Below are 18907 nucleotides of genomic sequence, written 5' to 3'. Positions count from 1 at the left end.
GTCTAAATCCTGGAACTCCCTCCCCAACAACACTGCGGGAGCACCTTCACCAGAAGGACTGCAGCGGTTCAAGAAGGCAGCTCACCCCCACCTTCTCAAGGGCAATAAATGCTGGCCTTGAAGAGGTGCCTTCTATCAGAGAAGATGTTCAACTGAGACCATGTTAGTCCTTTCAAATGACCAAAAGAAATATTCTCCTGTGACAACATGAAGATCAGGGAAGTTCTCCCAGTCTCTTGGGCAATGAATATTTCTCAATCAATGTCACAAAAATATTTCATTTGCTTATTTACCTGATCACTCTTTGTGGAATCTTGCTCTGTGCAAATTGGACACCAGGTGTGTCTGCAAAAACAAGAGAACATTGAGACCGATGTATTTGTTAGAAATGCAAATGAACACAGCCACATAAACACAAGGCAGACAACGGGGCTGCAATAGCTGACAGTGAGACAATATTGACTCCAGATTGGGAGGATTAGTTCAACATTTGAGCAGTCGATAGGGTGAATCATGCTTACAGCAAACTTGTATTTGTACAGATACATCCTTATGAAGCTGCACACTAACCCCAACACAGCAATCAATTGTTTTTATTCGTAACGTGGTCACCAATGTACAGTAGAGTAATAGAGCAGTTAATTTACCTACAATGTTCCCTTTTAAATGACTATAAGGTAACATTGTGTGCAAACAAAAGGGCTAAATATTAATTTGCTTAACCTACCCTCATTTGTTGGTATCAATCGAAATTAGTCCCTTAATCAGATGTTCTGGCCCATATTTTTGATCAATCAACATCACTGAACATGATTATTTGGTTATTGTCACAATGCTGTCAGTAGGAGTTTGTTTTTGTCCAAATTGGTTGCTATGTTTCTTACAATAAAACAGCATCTACACTGCAAGATGTACTTAATCATTTGCAAAATGTGTTGGGCTCTTCTGGGGTCATTAAGGGCACTGTACAAACGTGAGTCCTTCTGTGCCTTGTGTCGATTTGTTAAACGGAGTTTAGAAGCACATATTTGGTAGAACTGCTCCCATTTCCAAGGTCCACACAGCAGTGTAAAGGTGGTGTTGCTGCTGCACAGCTCCAAGCACCTGGTGCTGCCGGTGTGGAGCTGTGCTCTGGTTTCCTCCCACATCTGAAAGACGTGTGGGATTGCAGGTTCACTGGCCACTGTAAACAACCCCAAGTGGGTCGATGAGTGGCAGGAGAATCTGGGGAAGCTGACGGCAGAGTAGGTTACAGGGAAATTAGTGGGGGAATGGGACTGATGGGGATGAGAGCCAATATAGACACAATAGGCCAAATAGCCTCCTTTTATGGCTTAGGAAAATATAAGAAATATGAACATGTTCATCTCAAGCACTATAAGGCTGGAAGAAACACCAATAAAATAAAGAGCTTTAATTTATATAGCGCCCTTTCTCATGTCCTGGAATATCCCACAGCATTTCATGGCAAATGAACTGTTTTTCACTTTTGTGTGCATCATTATGTAACAGACAACTCAACAGCCATTAATTGAAATGCAAGGTCCCAGAAGCAGCAGTGAGGTTCAGGTGAGTCAACTTATATTTAGTGGCAGCAATAGAGGAAGGAACGTTGGCCAAGGTAACAACGGAACTTCCTGCTCTTCCTCCAATGGTGTCACAGGATCTTTTCTAAACCACTGGGAGGACAGACAGGGGCTTTTGTTTGACATCTTACCTGAAGGACAACACCTCCGATGGTTCAGCACTCCCTCCGTACAGCTTGGATGATGGGATCAAACTCTGCAGTGTGTCTTGAACCTGTGAAATATCACAACAATAAAACCATTCAAAGATCACTAGCAATCTTATTATCGTGAGGCAGAGGCAGAAATAGACAGGAGATTCAGGGAGATAGTCACCCCTAAAAGTCATGAGGCAGGTAGCTGGGTGACTGTCAGGAAAGGGAAGGGGTATAGACAGAAAGAGCAGTGCACCCCTGTTCCCATCAGCAACAAGTATACCGTTTTGGATACTGCTGGTGGGGACGACCTACCAGGGACAAGTTGTAGTGGTCGCGTCTCTGGCACTGAGACGGGACCCTTGACTCAGAAAGGAAGGAGGGAAAAGAGGAGAGAAGTAGTGATAGGGGATTTGATCGTTATGGGGGCAGATAGGAGGTTCTGTGGGAGAGATCGAGAATCCCGGATGGTCTGTTGCCTCCCTGGTGCCAGGGTCTGCGATATCTCGGATCGAGTTCTCGATATTCTCAGGAGGGAGGGTGAGCAGCCAGATGTCGTGGTCCATGTCGGGACCAATGACATGGATAGGAAGGGGGAGGAGGTCCTGCAAAGAGAGTTTAGAGAATTAGGTGCAAAGTTGAAGGAAGGACGTCCAAGATTGCAGTCTCAGGATTGCTACCCGTGCCACATGCTAATAAGGCTAGAAAGAGGAAGATGATGCAGCTAAATACGTGGCTAAGGAGGGAGGGCTTTATGTTTCTTCACAATTGGGTTTTGTTCCAGGGAAGGTGGGACCTGTTCTGACAGGACGGTTTGCACCTGAACTTGAGGGGGACGAACATACTTGCGGGTAGGTTTGCTAGTGCTGCTCCAGGGGGGTTTAAACTGGATTTGCAGGGGGAGGGGAACCAGAGTGTTGGAGCAGATCGTGAGGTGGAGGAGGATAAGGGTCATGCGAGGACTACAGGTATTGACAGAAATCAAAGGTTTGTACATGATAGAAATGTTCTCAGGTGCATCTATTTCAATGCAAGGAGTATTGTAGGTAAGGCAGATGAGTTTAGGGCGTGGATTGGCACATGGGATTACGACATTATTGCTATTAGTGAGACTTGGTTGCAGGAGGGGCAGGACTGGCAGCTGAATGTTCCGGGGTTCCGTTGTTTCAGACGTGATAGAGGGGGAGGGGTGAAAGGGGGAGGCGTGGCATTACTAGTCAGGGAAAATATCACAGCTGTGCGTAGACAGGACAGCCCGGACGGCTCATCTACAGAGGACATATGGGTGGAGCTGAGGAACAGGAAAGGTGTGACCACACTAATAGGGTTGTATTATAGACCGCCCAATAGTCAGAGAGAATTGGAGGAACAAGTCCGTAGAGAGATAGCAGACCGACGTAAGAAACAAAGTTGTAATAGTGGGGATTTTAACTTTCCACATATTGACTGGGACTCCCACACTGTGAAAGGGCTGGATGGCTTGGAGTTTGTCAAATGTGTTCAGGAAAGTTTTCTAAATCAATACATAGAGGTACCAATGAGAGAAAATGCAATACTTGATCTCCTATTAGGGAACCAGACAGGTCAGGTGACAGAAGTATGTATAGGTGAACATTTTGGGTCCAGTGACCATAATAAGATATCTTTATTAGTCACATGTACATCGAAACACACAGTGAAATGCATCTTTTTGCGTTGAGTATTCTGGGGGCAGCCCGCAAGTGTCGCCACACTTCCGGCGCCATCATAGCATGCCCGTACGTCTTTGGAATGTGGGAGGAAACCGGAGCACCTGGAGGAAACCCACACAGACACTGGGAGAATGTCATTAGTTTCAAGTTAATTATGGATAAGGATAGGTCTGGTCCTCAAGTTGAGGTTCCAAATTGGAGAAAGGCCAATTTTGTGAAAATAAGAAAAGATCTAGGAAGAGTGGATTGGGATAAATTGTTTTCTGGCAAGGATGTGTTCAGTAAGTGGAATGCCTTCAAAGGCGAAATTTTGAGAGTGCAGAGTTTGCATGTTCCTGCCAGGATTAAAGGCAAAGTTAACGAGCATAGGGAACCTTGGTTTTCAAGGGATATTGGCAATCTGGTTAAGAAAGAGGTGTATAGCAGGTATAGGCAACTAGGAACAAATGAGGTACTTGAAGAGTATAGAAAATGTAAGAAAATACTAAAGAAGGAAATCAGGAAGACAAAGACATGAGGTTGCTTTAGCAGATAATGTGAAAGTAAACCCAAAGGGTTTCTACAAGTATATTAAGGGTAAAAGGACAGTAAGGGACAAAATTGGTCCCCCAGAAGATCAGAGTGTTCATCTATGTGTGGAGCCTCAGGAGATGGGGGAGATCTTGAACAGTTTTTTTGCATCAGTATTTACTCAGGAAACTGGCATAGTGGGTATGGAAGGAAGGGAAACGAGCAATAGTGTCATGGAACATATAGAGGTTAAAGAGGAGGAGGTGCTTGCTGCCTTACAGCGAATAAAGGTAGATAAATCCCCGGGCCTGACAAGATATTTCCTCAGACCTTGAGAGAGACTGGTGTACAAATTGCAGGGGCCCTGGCAGATATACTGTATTTAAAATGTCCTTAGCCACGGGTGCGGTGCCGGAGGACTGGAGGGTAGCTCATGTTGTTCTGTTGTTTAAAAAAGGCTCTAAAAGTAAACCAGGTAATTACAGGCCGGTGAGCCTGACATCAGTAGTCAGTAAATTATTGGAAGGTGTTCTGAGAGATCGGATATGTAAGTATTTGGACAACCAAGGGCTGATTAAGGATAGTCAGCACAGCTTTGTGCATGGTAGATCGTGTTTAATGAATCTTGTAGAGTTTTTCGAGGAGGTTACCTAGAAAGTAGATGAACGAAAGGCTGTGGATGTTGTCTACATGGACTTTAGTAAGGCCTTTGACAAGGTCCCACATGGGAGGTTAGTTCAGAAGGTTCAGACACTAGGTATCCATGGAAAGGTTGTAAACTGGATTCGAAATTGGCTGCGTGGGAGAAGACAGAGAGTGGTAGTGGATGATTATTTCTCAGACTGGAAGCCTGTGACTAGTGGTGTGCCTCAGGGATCTGTGCTGGGACCATTGTTTTGTTGTCTATATCAATGATCTAGATGATAATGTGGTAAATTGGATCAGCAAGTTTGCTGATGACACTAAGAATGGAGGCGTTGTGGACAGCGAGGAAGGCTTTCAAAGCTTGCAGAGGGATCTGGACCAACTGGAAAAATGGGCCAGAAAATGGCAGATGGAATTTAATGCAGACAAGTGTGAGGTGTTGCATTTTGGAAGGACAAATCAATATAGGACATACACAGTAAATGGTAGGGCAACTGAGGAGTGTGGAGGGACAAAGGGATCTGGGAGTTCAGATATATAATTCCCTGAAAGTGGCGTCACAGGTAGACAGAGTTGTAAAGAAGGCTTTTGGCATCCTGGCATTCATAAATCAAAGTATTGAGTATAGGAGTTGGGATGTTATGGTGAGGTTGTGTAAGACATTGGTGAGGCCAAGTTTGGAGTATTGTGTGCAGTTCTGGTCACCTAACTATAGGAAGGATATCAGTAAGATTGAAAGAGTGCAGAGGAGATTTACTAGAATGTTTCCGGGTCTTCAGGAGTTGAGTTACAGGGAAAGATTGAACAGTTTAGGACTTTATTCCTTGGAGCGTCGAAGAATGAGGGGAGATTTGATAGAGGTTTACAAAATTATGAGGGGCATAGACAGAGTAAATGCGAGTAGGCTCTTTCCACCTAGATTAGGAGAGATAAGTACGAGAGGACATGGCTTTAGGGTGAAAGGGGAAAGGTTTAGGGGGAACATTAAGGAGAACTTCTTCACTCAGAGGGTGGCGGGAGTGTGGAACGAGCTGCCATCTGACGTGGTAAATGTGAGCTCACTCTTGAGTTTTAAGAATAAATTGGATAGATACATGGATGGGAGAGGTCTGGAGGGTTATGGACTGGGTGCAGGTCAATGGGACTAGCGGAATAAAGTTTCGGCACAGACTGGAAGGGCCAAATGGCCTGTTTTCTGTGCTGTAGTGTTCTATAGTTCTATTACACAATATCAATGCTAAGGACCAAAGTACAATGATAAAAGACATTTAATTCGAGTAGGACTTGTCAGATTCCTACTTACTTTTGTTCCTGTTTACTCTTTCTCTATCTAATTTTAACTTTTAGCTGAATCTAACTTTTCTTCCTACTTAGAAACAAACTGCTGGAGGAACTTAGTGGGTCAGGCAGCATCTGTGGAGAGAAATGGACTGGTCCTGATGAAGGGTCTCGACCCAAAACGTCCACTGTCCATTTTCCCCCACAGATGCTGTTTGACCCACTGAGTTCCTCCAGCAGTTTGTTTGTTGCTCCAGATTTCAGCATCTGCAGTCTCCTGTGTCTCCTTTTCTCTTACCTTGTCTCCCTGGCATTTCTGAACCTTTCCCCCAAAATGGTGAAGTTTAAATTCTTATCTTCTATTCTGTTCCTTGCTCCAACCATCTGTTTTGGAAATTGGAGCAAGCTTCAAAACTAACTTGACTCTTACTGAGAGAAAAGCCCATCCCTAAAGGGGTTAATAGAGTCTTAGAGCAATCCAATAGGGACACAAGCCCTTCGGCCCAACCAGTCCATGCCGACCACAGTGCCCACCCAGCTAGTCCCAATTTCCTGCATTCGGCCCATATCCCTCCAAGCCCCGCCCCTCCCTGTACCTATCCAAGTGCTTCTTAGATGATCCTATTGTACCTGCCTCACCCACTTCGTTCCATGTACTCACCACCCTCTGCGTGAAAAAGTTGCCCCTCAGGTCCCTTTTAAATATTTCCCCTCTCACCCTGAACCCATGCCCCCTAGTTTTGGACTCCCTTACCCTGGGGAAAAGACTGTTACTGTCCACCTTATCTACGCCTCTCATAATTTTAAACATTTCTATAAGGTTTCCCCTCATTCTCCTACGTTCCAGGGAATAAAGACCTAGCCTGGCCAACCTCTCCCTATAACTCACACCCTCTAGTCCTGGCAACATCCTTGTAAATCTTTTCTGCACCCTTTCCAGTTTAACCACGTCTTTCCTATAACGGGGTGACCAAAACTACACACAGTGCTCCAAGTGCGGCCTCACCAACGACTTGTACAACTGCAACATAATGTCCCAACCCTTGTACTCACTGCCCTAAATATTATGTGGTGTTTAAACAGCCTGCCCTTGGAAAAGGGTGTAGATTTGTTGCCAAAATCTCTAAGACATTGCAGATGGTCTCCTGGGAGCTGGTGCTCAACGTGACAGAACAAGAGCCCACCTGGCTTAAGCTGAATTTGCCTGCAGTGTCTGGTGGGTCAATTCAGTCATCTCACACTAGGGGGCAAGCCAGAGTAAGGAACAGTCCCGACTCACAGGCAAGTGTGTGCCCAGAGGTAGCCAAGTGCTTCATCACAAAGCAGCAGAGGAGATAAACTTTGTCCTATTAGCAAATAGCTACTGTAGGTACTAATGCCTCTTGTTAATAGAAATCAAACTGTTCAGAGATGCTGTGCACACTTCACAGTTGAGCGCACTGTTTATTTTTGTCCCCATGATGCTTTTTTTTAAAACTGTGAATGTGGATGGTGCGATGAGGAGAAGCAGAAGCTTTAGGAAGCAAAAATACAAGAGCAGAAAACTAAAGCAAAGCCAGGAATTGTTGGAAAGGCACAGTGGGTGAGCCAGCATCTACAAAAAGACAAGTTCACACCTCAGGCATTATACTTTCAGCTTCTCCTTTGTCTTCAGCAGTCCCTTGGGATTGAGGATGTCTTGTTTCCACACTGAACTGTGGGTCCCAAGGCAGCTGAAGAGTCCCCCTGTGGGATCCGCAAACTCTGCCAGTGGTGCTTGAGGGGATGTGTTGCTCAGGAGGTGATGCGCTCCTTCTGCTGTTTCGTCTTGGCCTGAGTACATTCCTCTTGCAAAGGCCTGTTTTCTACCTTCCTGGCATTCTCCTCATCCATTTTGAACCATCACGGGCTAAGCATTCCCACAAGTCTGTGAGGAAGTTCTGTTTTTGTTGTCCTCCTGTAAATTTCTTGCTGTGATAGAGCGCCGAGCAGATTGCCCAGTTCAGCGTCGAGCACGTGGATGACATGGAGCTGGTTGTGCGTGATCCAGCCTTGATGGTGTGGACATTGGCCTGGGGGAGATCGTTGATGTCAGTTCACTTATCCTGTTGATGGATTTGGAGGATTTTGTGGAGACAGGATTGGGGTCACCTCTCCAGCGCCTTGAGATGCTTGCTGTAGGTGGCCCAGGTCTCAGAAGCAATTACTGCTGCCTGGTAGACCATGAACTCTACGCCACAGTTGAGGTCTTGATCTTCAAACACTCTTTCCATCTGTCAGCCAAAGGCTGTGCAGGAGCACGGAAGGAAATACTGAATTTTATTGTTGACATCAGCCTTCACTGTCTGTGGATCACTGACCAAAAAGAACCTTCTTTGTTGGTCCTTAATACTGGGGCATTGATTTTTCTCTGGCAGTGTTACTCTTGCTGTTGTCATTTAGGGACCAGGTGATGGAGTTGGCTGAACGAGTTTGGTGGTGGTCTGCACATCAGCCACTGACACCCACCAAGGCCCGGATGAGCAACCCCTGGTCCGAGTTCCAATAGAAGACGCAAGTAGGAAAGGAAGGTGCAATTGGCAAGGAGGGAGTCAGGAAAGAATGAGTTATTCATAATTGGTTTATTATTGTCACATGTACCGAGATACAGTCAAAAGTTTTGGTTTTGCGCGCCATCCAGACAGATCATTTCAGAGATAAGTACATCGAGGTAGTACAGAAGGAAAACAGAATGCGGAATATAGTGTTACAGTTACAGAGAAAGTGCAGTACAGGTAGATAAGTAAGGTGCAAGGGCCACATCAAGGTAGATTGGGAGATCAAGAGTTCATCTTTTAGCATATGAGAGGTCCATTCAAGAGTCTGATAACAGTGGGATTGAAGCTGTCCTTGAGCTGGGTGGTACGTGCTCTCAAGGTTTTGTATCTTCTACCCGATGGGAGGGGGGAGAAGAGAGAATGACGAGGTGCATGGGGTCTTTGATTATGCTGGCTGCTTTCCCCAGGCAGTGGAAGGTGTAGACAGAGTCCATGGAGGGGAGGCTGGTTTGTGTGATGGACTGGGCTGTGTTTACAACTCTCTGCAGTTTCTTGTGGTCTTGGGCAGAACAGCTGCCGTACCAAGCTGTGATGCATCCGGATAGGATGTTCCCTGTGGTACATCTGTAAAAATAACTTCAACGGAAAGCTAGCTTCAACAGAGTCCTCCTCTTGAGAAATGGCTTAGAAAATGGATTTTTTACAACCAACACACTGCTTCATCAGGAGGGCGCATGCAAAGCTCCCATCCAAGCACTGGCATCTGCTTGATCATCTGGGCACAAGAGGGCAGTCTGTGTCAGACCTTTCAGTAGAGCTCCAACAGAGGCCCAGCTGGTCCTGAAGAAGCCCCCATTATTCTTCCCCTTTTCAGATGCTGGACGGCTTTCAAATTATTCCTGGGTTCACCTGAGGCAGGTAAGATGCAGGGTTAGAGGAAAAGAGGAAGAGGGAGCATGGCTCTGATGGGCCAAATGGCCTCCTTCTCTGTCACTTGTAAGTAAGTATAAGGTCAGTTGTGAAATTCTGCCCATCTCCAACCTGATCTTCTGGCTGAAACCAGCCAACTGAATGAAAGCCAGCGACTGAACCTCCACTCATCTTGTGTTTCTGTAGGGACATGGCTTGGTTTCTTAGGATCCATGGATCTAGGGATCTACCATCCTGTGGTTGTATGGTTCAATGGGTCTGTTGTTTTATGGGGTTAGTGTTCCAGTGGTCTATCGCACAATCATTCTGTGGGCCTGCATTTTTATGGGTTTAGAGTTATCATAGTCTACAGATCTATAAGAACATGGGTCTTGGTGTCTATGGTTCAAAGGATCTATAACTCTGCAAGTTTATCAGTCCAGTACTATGGTCAATGGATCTAAAATTCTATAGTCCTATAGTCAATGTTGCTATGGTCTATAATTCTGTGGTCCTATTGGTCTATGAATCGATGCCTCTATCATTGTCTAATTCTATTTGTCTATGGTTCTAACGGTGTGGGTGTTCAGATCTATGGGTTTTTATTGGAAATACCATTTTATGATTGTATAAATCTATGTGTCTATGCATAGTTCTACGGATCTATAGGTTTATGTGTCAATGGGTCTATGGATGAATGAATACTTTTCTGTGGGAGTAAGAGTCTCTATTTCTACAGATTCATCCATCTGTGTCCACAGTTCTTTGGGACGATAAGTCTATAGTTGTATGGTTCCCCAGGTCTATGGCTCTAAGAATCTATGGGTCCTTTGTTCTATAGTCCAAGGGCCAACGGGTCTCTGAGTTTGCAGGCAGGCATCAAAGTAAGCCATTACAGGCTGGAATGTCTACTGATAATAAAGTGTCTGACAAAATTAGTACAATTAACACCAATGTTAGTGATTTGACCATTCTGGAAAGAAATGTAAGTTAGTTTCACCCTTGTCTATGGGTTTATAAATTGATTGTTCCGGGGAATCGTTGGTTGATTAGGACTGGGGATCATTGGCTCTTTGGGTCTCTGCACCTTTGAGTCGATTAGTCCACAGGACTATGAATATATGGTTCTCTGTGACCACTGGTCTATAGCTTGAAGGGTCTATGATTATGTTGGTCCGAGATGCTACGACACATTCATTCTGCAGGATTATGGTTTCACTGGTCTAAGGATCTATTGTTCTGTGGTTCTATGGTTTCACAGGCTGTGGGTTTACAAATCTGTGGTTATGGTTTGAAGGTTACGACACCTATGGGCCTATGATTCAATGGATACATGGCTCTGTGTGATTCTGGTTCCATAGGTTTATGTATCCATGTGTCTAAGAATCGATGGGTCTCTGAGTCCAATACTTTGTATCTATTTTTCTGGTCGTACAGGTCTGTGGATATATGGCTCCATTGATCTATGTGTGTCTGGGTCTATAGATCTATGGTTCTATTGGTTTACAAACCTGTGAGCCTACAGATTGATCTTTCTGTGGTTCTATGGGTCTTTCAAGAAATGGTCTGTAAATCTATCTGTCTGTAGGTCTAATAATGTACATGGGTCGATGGTTCTTTGGATCTATTCATTCATGTGCGAGTGGGCCTATGGATGCATGGGTCGTTCGTTCTATGGATCTACCAGTCTATAGGTTTGTGGTTCAGTGATGATACTGTGTGTTTGTGGTTGTGTGTGTCAACCATCCTTAAGTGCTTGGGGTTCTCTAGGTCTGCCCATGGTTATATCAGAACATCAATCTACGAGTTTCTGGTTTTATGGTTCTGTGGGGATATGTTTCAATATATATCTGATTCAATGAGTTTATGAATCTATGATACGATGGGTCTTTGTTTCTGTGCTTCTGTGTGTCAATAGATCTATGGTTCCATTAATCTATGGTTTAATGATCACAGGAGCCTAGATTCTAACGGGTCTACAGTCTATTGGACCATGCTCCAATGGGTCTAAGGATACAAGGGTCTGTAGTCTATGGGTCCAATGGACTACGAATTTATCCATCGGTCAGGTCTATGTTTCTTTTTTGTTATGGGTCTGTGGACCTTTGGGTCACTAGATTATGGGTTGCTAGGTCAATAGGTTGTTGGGTCACAGGGTACATGCTTCTGTGGGTCTATTGATACATGGGACTAAATATTTATGGTTCTAAGAGTCTAGGAGTCCTTGGGTATGTGGGATCATGGATAAATGAATTAGTTGGTCCATGATTCTATGGGCCAATGAATCTGTGGTTCTATGGGTCTTTGGACTATGGGTCTATCATCGATAGTCTGTGGACCATGGATCCATAGTCTACGGGTCTCTAGCCTATGGACTATTAATCTATTGTTCTTTGGGTTTATAGTCTATGGGTCTAGATCTATGGTCTATAGAACACGTCTTTGGTTCTATAGGTCTATTGTCTGTGGGTCCACAGACTTTGGACCGAGTTTATAATCTGTAGGTCTATATTCTTTGGACTTTGAGTATTTAGTCTATGTATCTATAGTCTATTGTTCTATAGGTCTGCAGCATGTGCCCTATGGACCAGGGATCTATGGTTCTATCTCTCTATGGATCACAGGTCTTTGGTTCCATAAGTCAATAGCCTATGAATCTGTAGTCAATGGATACATGGCCGACACCAAACTCCTGAAACAGATGCTCTATTTGGGGTTTGTTCTTATGAGGCAGACAGAGGAAAAGGTTCAAGGATGTGCACAAGGCTTCCTTGAAGAAGTGCAATGTCCCCACTGACACCTGGGAATCTCTGACCGATGGCCACTCGGACTGGAGAAGATGCATTCGGGATGGTGTTCAGTACCTCGTGTCCGTGCATCGGGAGCACACAGAGGCCCTGTGTAAGTGGCAGAAGGAGCGCACCACCTCACAAACTAGCCACCCCACCACCTTGTAAGGCACCTCGCACCCCATCTGTGGAAGAGTCTGCGGTTCTAGCTGCAGTTACCAGGTCTCTGGCACTGGGACTGGTACTGCTGCTCAGAAGGGAAGGGTGGGAAAGAGACATGCGGTAGTGATAGGGGACTTGATAGTCAGGGAAACAGATAGGAGGTTCTGTGGCAGTGAGCATGAATCCCAGATGGTATGTTGCCTCCCAGGTGCCAGGGTCCGGGATGTCACTGATCGGGTCCACAGGATTCTTGAGCGGGAGGGAGAGCAGCCAGAAGTTGTGGTCCATGTTGGCACCAACGACATAGGTAGGAAGGGGGATGAGGTCCTGAAGAGTGAGTTCAGGGAGTTAGGCAGAAAATTGAGGAACAGGACCTCAAGGGTAGCAATCTCGGGATTGCTGCCGGTGCCACGCGATAGTGAAGGCAGGAATAGGAGGAGGTGGCAGATAAATGTGTGGCTGAGAAGCTGGTGCAGGAGGGAGGGTTTTAGATTTCTGGATCATTGGGATCTCTTCTCGGGAAGGTGGGACCTGTACAGAGAGGACGGGTTACACCCGAACCAGAAGGGGGCCAATATCCTTGCGGCGAGATTTGCTAGGGTGGTTCGGGAGGGTTTAAACTAGTTTGTGAGGGGGAAGGGAACCGGAGGAGTAGGTCAGAGGAAGAAGGGGATGGGGAAATGTTAGATCAAACAGGTAGAGAGGCTTTGGGGAAGGAGAAGCAGAATACAGGCTATAAAAGTAGTAAGGTAGATGGACTGAAGTGTGTTTACTTAAATGCAAGAAGTGTCAGGAATAAGGGGGATGAACTGAGGGCTTGGATAAGTATGGGGGACTATGATATCGTGGCTATTACTGAGACGTGGCTGATGTCAGGAGAGGAGTGGATATTGAATATTCCTGGTTTTTGGTGTTTTAAGAGGGATAGGGAGGGGGGGAGAAGAGGAGGAGGGGTGGCGATACTGGTCAGGGACACTGTTACGGCTGTGGAAAAAATGGATGTTGTAGAAGGATCATCTCTAGAGTCCGTATGGGTGGAATTAAGGAACAAGAAAGGAGCAGTTACTCTACTAGGAGTATTCTATAGGCCCCCTGGTAGCAGTAGAGATATAGAGGAGCAGATTGGCAGGCAGTGTTTGGAGAGAAGCAAAAATAACAGGGTTGTTATAATGGGAGACTTCAACTTCCCAAATATAGACTGGAACCTGCTTAGTGCCAAAGGTTTAGATGGGACGGAATTTGTTAAATGTGTCCAGGAGGGATTCCTGACGCAGTATGTTGACAGGCCGACTAGAGGGAATGCCATGTTAGATCTAGTTTTAGGAAATGAACCGGGACAGGTGAAGGATCTATTGGTGGGTGAGCATTTGGGGGACAGTGACCATTGCTCCATAACCTTTAAAATTGTCATGGACAGGGACAGGTGCAGAGAGGACAAGAGGATTTTCAATTGGGGAAGGGTGAACTATGAGGCTATAAGGAGAGAACTTGGGAGTGTAAATTGGGATGTCCTTTTTGAAGGAAAATGTACCATGGAGATGTGGTCGATGTTCAGGGATCTTATGCAGGATGTTAGGGATAAATATGTCCCGGTGAGGCAGAGAAGGAATGGCAGGGTGAAGGAACCGTGGGTGACGAGAGAGGTGGAACGACTTGTTAGGGAGAAGAAGGTAGCGTACGTGAGGTATAAGCAGCAAGGTTCAGACAGGGCCCGTGAGGAATATAGGGTAGCGAGGAAGGAACTTAAGAAAGGGCTGAGGAGAGCTAGAAGGGGACATGAAAAGGCTTTGGCTAGTAGGGTTAAGGAAAATCCCAAGGCCTTTTTCAAGTACGTGAAGGGTAGGGTAAAGGTAGGTCCGATTAAGGACAAAGGTGGGAGAATTTGCCTGGAGGCGGCGGAAGTGGGAGAAGTTCTCAATGAGTACTTCTCTTCGGTATTCACCAGGGAGAGGGGTCTTGATGATGTGGAAGGGAGTGCTGGTAGGGGTAATGTTCTCGAGGTTGTAGATATCAAGAGAGAGGATGTGTTGAAGTTGTTAAATAATATTAAGACAGATAAATCTCCGGGACCTGATGGGATTTTCCCCAGGCTGCTTCGAGAGGCTAGGGAGGAGATTGCTGAACCGCTGGTAAGGATCTTTGAGTCCTCGTTGTCCACGGGGATGGTGCCGGAGGATTGGAGGGTTGCGAATGTTGTCCCCTTGTTCAAAAAAGGTAACAGGGATAGGCCAGGGAATTATAGACCAGTGAGCCTTACGTCTGTGGTGGGTAAGCTGTTAGAAAGGATTCTAAGGGATAGGATTTATGAACACCTAGAGAATCATGGACTGATTAGGGACAGCCAGCATGGCTTTGTGAAGGGAAGATCTTGCCTCACAAGCCTGATAGAGTTCTTTGAGGAGGTGACCAGGAAGATTGATGAGGGCAGTGCGGTGGATGTGGTTTACATGGATTTTAGTAAGGCGTTTGATAAGGTTCCTCATGGTAGGCTTCTTCAGAAGGTCAGAGGCCAAGGGATCCAAGGAAGCTTGGCTGTGTGGATTAGGAATTGGCTTGCATGTAGAAAGCAGAGGGTTGTGGTGGAAGGAGTGCCCTCGGATTGGAAGGCAGTGACTAGTGGTGTCCCGCAGGGATCGGTTCTGGGACCTCTACTTTTTGTGATATTTATAGATGACTTAGATGAGGGGGTGGAGGGCTGGGTTAGTAAGTTTGCAGACGACACTGAGATAGGCGGTGTTGTGGATAGTGTGGAGGGCTGTTGGAGCTTACAGAGGGATATTGATAGGATGCAGAGCTGGGCTGACAAGTGGCAGATGAAGTTCAATCCAGAGAAGTGTGAGGTGGTACACTTTGGAAGGACAAACTCCAGGGCAGAGTACTGGGTAAATGACAAGGTACTTGGCAGTGTGGAGGAGCAGAGGGATCTGGGGGTTCATATTCACAGTTCATTGAAAGTTGCCTCACAGGTGGAAAGAGCAGTTAAGAAGGCCAATGGGATGTTGGCTTTCATAAGTCGTGGGATTGAGTTTAAGAGCCGCGAGATGATGATGCAGCTTTACAAAACTCTAGTTAGGCCACACTTAGAGTACTGTGTTCAGTTCTGGTCACCTCATTATAGGAAGGATGTGGAGGCATTGGAGAGGGTGCAGAGGAGATTTACCAGGATGCTGCCTGGATTAGAGTATTGAATATGAGGAGAGGCTTAAGGTGCTAGGGCTTTATTCACTGGAAAGGAGGAGGATGAGAAGAGACATGACAGAGGTATATAAAATACTGAGAGGAATAGAGTAGACAGTCAGAGCCTCCTTCTCATGGCACCAATGCTCAAGACGAGAGGGCATGGCTTTAAGGTTATGGGTGGGAGGTTCAGGGGAGATGTCAGGGGGAGGTTTTTCACCCAGAGAGTGGTTGGTGCATGGAATGCACTGCCTGGGGTGGTGGTGGAGGCAGATACATTGGACAGGTTCAAGAGCTTGTTGGATAGGCATATGGAGGAGTGTGGGATGGGGGGATATGCGGGAGGTAGGGGTTAGGTAGTGTGAGGGTGGTTTGATGGACGGCACAACATGGTGGGCCGAAGGGCCTGTTTTGTGCTGTATGGTTCTATGGTTCCCACATTGGACCCATCAACCACCTCAGAACCCACAGAATTGGAGTGGAAGCAGGTCATCCTCGATCCTGAAGGACTGCCTGATAAGAAGACCATGGGCCTATAATTCTACAGGTCTATCGTGTTATGGACCATGAGTCTAATTGTGGATCCATAACTTCTGGATCCTGGCTCTATAGTCTACAGTCTACGGGTCTATTGGTCTATAGTCTGTGACTATGGATCTACAGTCTTCTTTTAATATTTATTTATTAGTCACATGTACATTGAAACACACAGTGAAATGCATCTTTTTGCATTAACAACCAACACAGTCTGAGAATGTGCTGGGGGCAGCCCGCAAGTGTCACCACGTTTCCAGCGCCAACATAGCATGCCCACAACTTCCTAACCTGTACGTCTTTGGAACGTGGGAGGAAACCGGAGCACCCGAAGGAAACCCACGCAGACATGGGGAGAACGTACAAACTCCTTACGGAGAGCGACGGAATTGAACCCGGGTCACTGGCGCCGTAATAGCGTTACACTAACCGCTACACTACCGTGGTAGTCTATAACTCCATGTACCATGATTCAATAGTCTATTGGTCTAGAGTCTATGAAACATGAGTCTGTTGCTGTATAGGTCTGTAGTCTATAGGTCTATGTGTCTAGGGTTGTGTGGATTTACACTTCCATGGGTCTATAATTCTATATTTTTGTGTGTCCATGAATGTATGTTTCCGTGAGTCTGTCAGTCTATGATCCTGTAGATCTTTGGGTCACTGTGTGTATGGTTCTATGGGTTCATGATTGTTTATATTGGTCTATGGTTCTCTATATGGGTCTGAGCCACCGACTTTCTGGTTCTACGCATCTATGGTTCTATAGGCTGTTGTCTATGGTTCTGTAGCCCTGTGGATCTAGGTGCCTTTGATCCTATGAGAATATGGCTCTATGGTTCTCCAGGGTACTGGGTCCACGGTTCCACTGACTATCACATTATGGGGTTATAGTTCCAAGGATCTCCGATTTTACAGTTTTATAGTTCTGTGGTTGCATAGTTCTATGGGTCACCAGGTACATGGTTCTATGGGTCTATTTCTGTACATCTGTGTGTCTTTGGATCTTCAGCTTGTTTGGTCAATGGTCATGGGGCTGCGGTTCAATGGGTCTATGATCCTGTGTGTCTGTGGGTTGGAGGTTCCTGAGTTCTATGGGTTAATGGGTCACTTGGTCTGTAATTCTTTGGGTCTATAGATTGGTGGTCAATGGTTCCATGGGTCTACTGTTCTATGGTCTATAGTTCCATGGATTTATGTGTCTACAGATCCATAAGTTTATGATTCTATGGTTTGAAGGTCTGTAGTCCTACAAGTCATCAAGTTTATGGTCCTGTGGCCCATGGGTCTATGGGACTAGGGGATCATTGGATATATGGGTCTACTGCCTATGGCTCACTGGGTCTTTGGGTCTACAGGTCACTGAGTCTGTGGCTCCATGGGTCCCTGAGGCTATGCATCATTGGAGTTATGGGTCTATGGTTCTCTCTGTCTAAGGGGTTATGGTTCTATTGCTCTCTGGGCTGTGGGTCTATGGCTCTGTAAGGCTGCAGTCCCATGGTCTTAGTTCTCTGGGTCTGTGATTCAATGCTCCTTTGTCTCTGAGAGCTTTATTTTTTTTCAGATCACTAGGTCCTGTATAAGGTATAAGGGTCCTGTCATTTAAAAGTGAGGTGGGTAGGAATTTCTTCTTGTAGAGGGTGGTGAATCTCTGGAATTCTCTTCCCCAGAGGGTTGTTGAGGCTGGATCACTGGAGGTACTTAAACAGATAAATGTCTCAAGGAGCAGGGAACTGGAGAGTGTGCATAACTGGTACAGAAGAGGAGCCAAGGCCAGAAACACACCAGCCATGATCACAGTGAATGTCAGGGCAGGCTTCAGGGGTTGAGTGACCTACTCCTGCTCCTGTTTTCTTGTGTTCATGTTCTTGTCTATGGATCCCTACTCTGTGTTGATGTAATGTGTGGTTGTGCAACTACTGCTCTATGGGTCCAAGGCCTCTATGTCCATGGTTCTGTGGGTCAAAAGTTGCCAGATCTATGCATCTATACCTCCATGGATCTATGAGCTACTGGAAAATGGTTCTTGGTATTGCTGGGTCTGCAGTTCCATAGCTATTGGCTCTATAGACCTACAAGTGTACAATTCTAGGAGTTTGTGATCCTATTATTTGATGGTTCCATGGTCCTGCAGGTCTATGATTCTATAGGTCATTAGGTCTTTGTTTCTATGGGACACTGGGTCTAATGGTTCTATGGGTCACGGGTCTAATGGTTCTATGGGTCACTGGATCTAATGGTTCTGTGGGTCACTGGGTCTAATGGATCTATGGGTTACTGGGTCTAATGGTTCTATGGGATACTGGGTTTAATGGTTCTGTGGGATACTGGGTCTAATGGTTCTGTGGGACACTGGGTCTAATGGTTCTATGGGATACTGGGTTAATGGTTCTGTGGGACACTGGGTCTAATGGTTCCATGGGTCACTGGGTTTAATAGTTCTGTGGGACATTGGGTCTAACGGTTCCATGGGTCACTGGGTTTAATGGTTCTATGGGATACTGGGTTTAATGGTTCTGTGGGACACTGGGTTTGATGGTTCTGTGGGTCACTGGGTTTAATGGTTCTATGGGATACTGGGTTTAATGGTTCTGTGGGACACTGGGTCTGATGGTTCTATGGGTCACTGGGTTTAATGGTTCTATGGGATACTGGGTTTAATGGTTCTGTGGGACACTGGGTCTGATGGTTTTGTGGGACACTGGGTCTAATGGTTCTATGGGTCGCTTGGTCTACAGCTATATAATGCCATGTTTCTGTGGATCTGCAACAGCCACAATACTGTGCATTTATATAGCACACTGTTTCTGTCTGTATTGTTGAAAACTTCCCAAAGTCATGAGCCAAATTTATACTAAGCTACAGAAGGTCAGGTGGTCAAAAGCTTCATTAACATTGAAGGATTTAATGAATGCCTTAAATGAAGAAAGGGAGTTTGAGAGGTTTAGAGAAAGAATTCCAGGCCTTCCTAATGGA

The 18907-nt window shown here is 45.7% G+C and overlaps 1 protein-coding gene across 1 annotated transcript in view; it reads right to left on the bottom strand.

Moving 5' to 3' along the window:
- Positions 1–18907, bottom strand: part of LOC127566951 (diacylglycerol kinase beta-like) — a 122650-nt gene that overhangs the window by 72786 nt on the left and 30957 nt on the right. The window contains exons 2-3 of the mRNA XM_052009513.1: positions 1718–1800; positions 294–345 (exon numbers count right to left, since the gene is read on the bottom strand). The gene's annotated coding sequence lies outside the window, so the exon portion shown is untranslated. The remainder of the gene's footprint in view (positions 1–293; positions 346–1717; positions 1801–18907) is intronic.

This window comes from Pristis pectinata, chromosome X, assembly GCF_009764475.1.
Source record: "Pristis pectinata isolate sPriPec2 chromosome X, sPriPec2.1.pri, whole genome shotgun sequence".
NCBI classification, from domain to species: domain Eukaryota; kingdom Metazoa; phylum Chordata; class Chondrichthyes; order Rhinopristiformes; family Pristidae; genus Pristis; species Pristis pectinata.
Note: the sequence above shows the minus strand (reverse complement) of the source record. Positions and strands in the feature narration are given on the sequence as shown.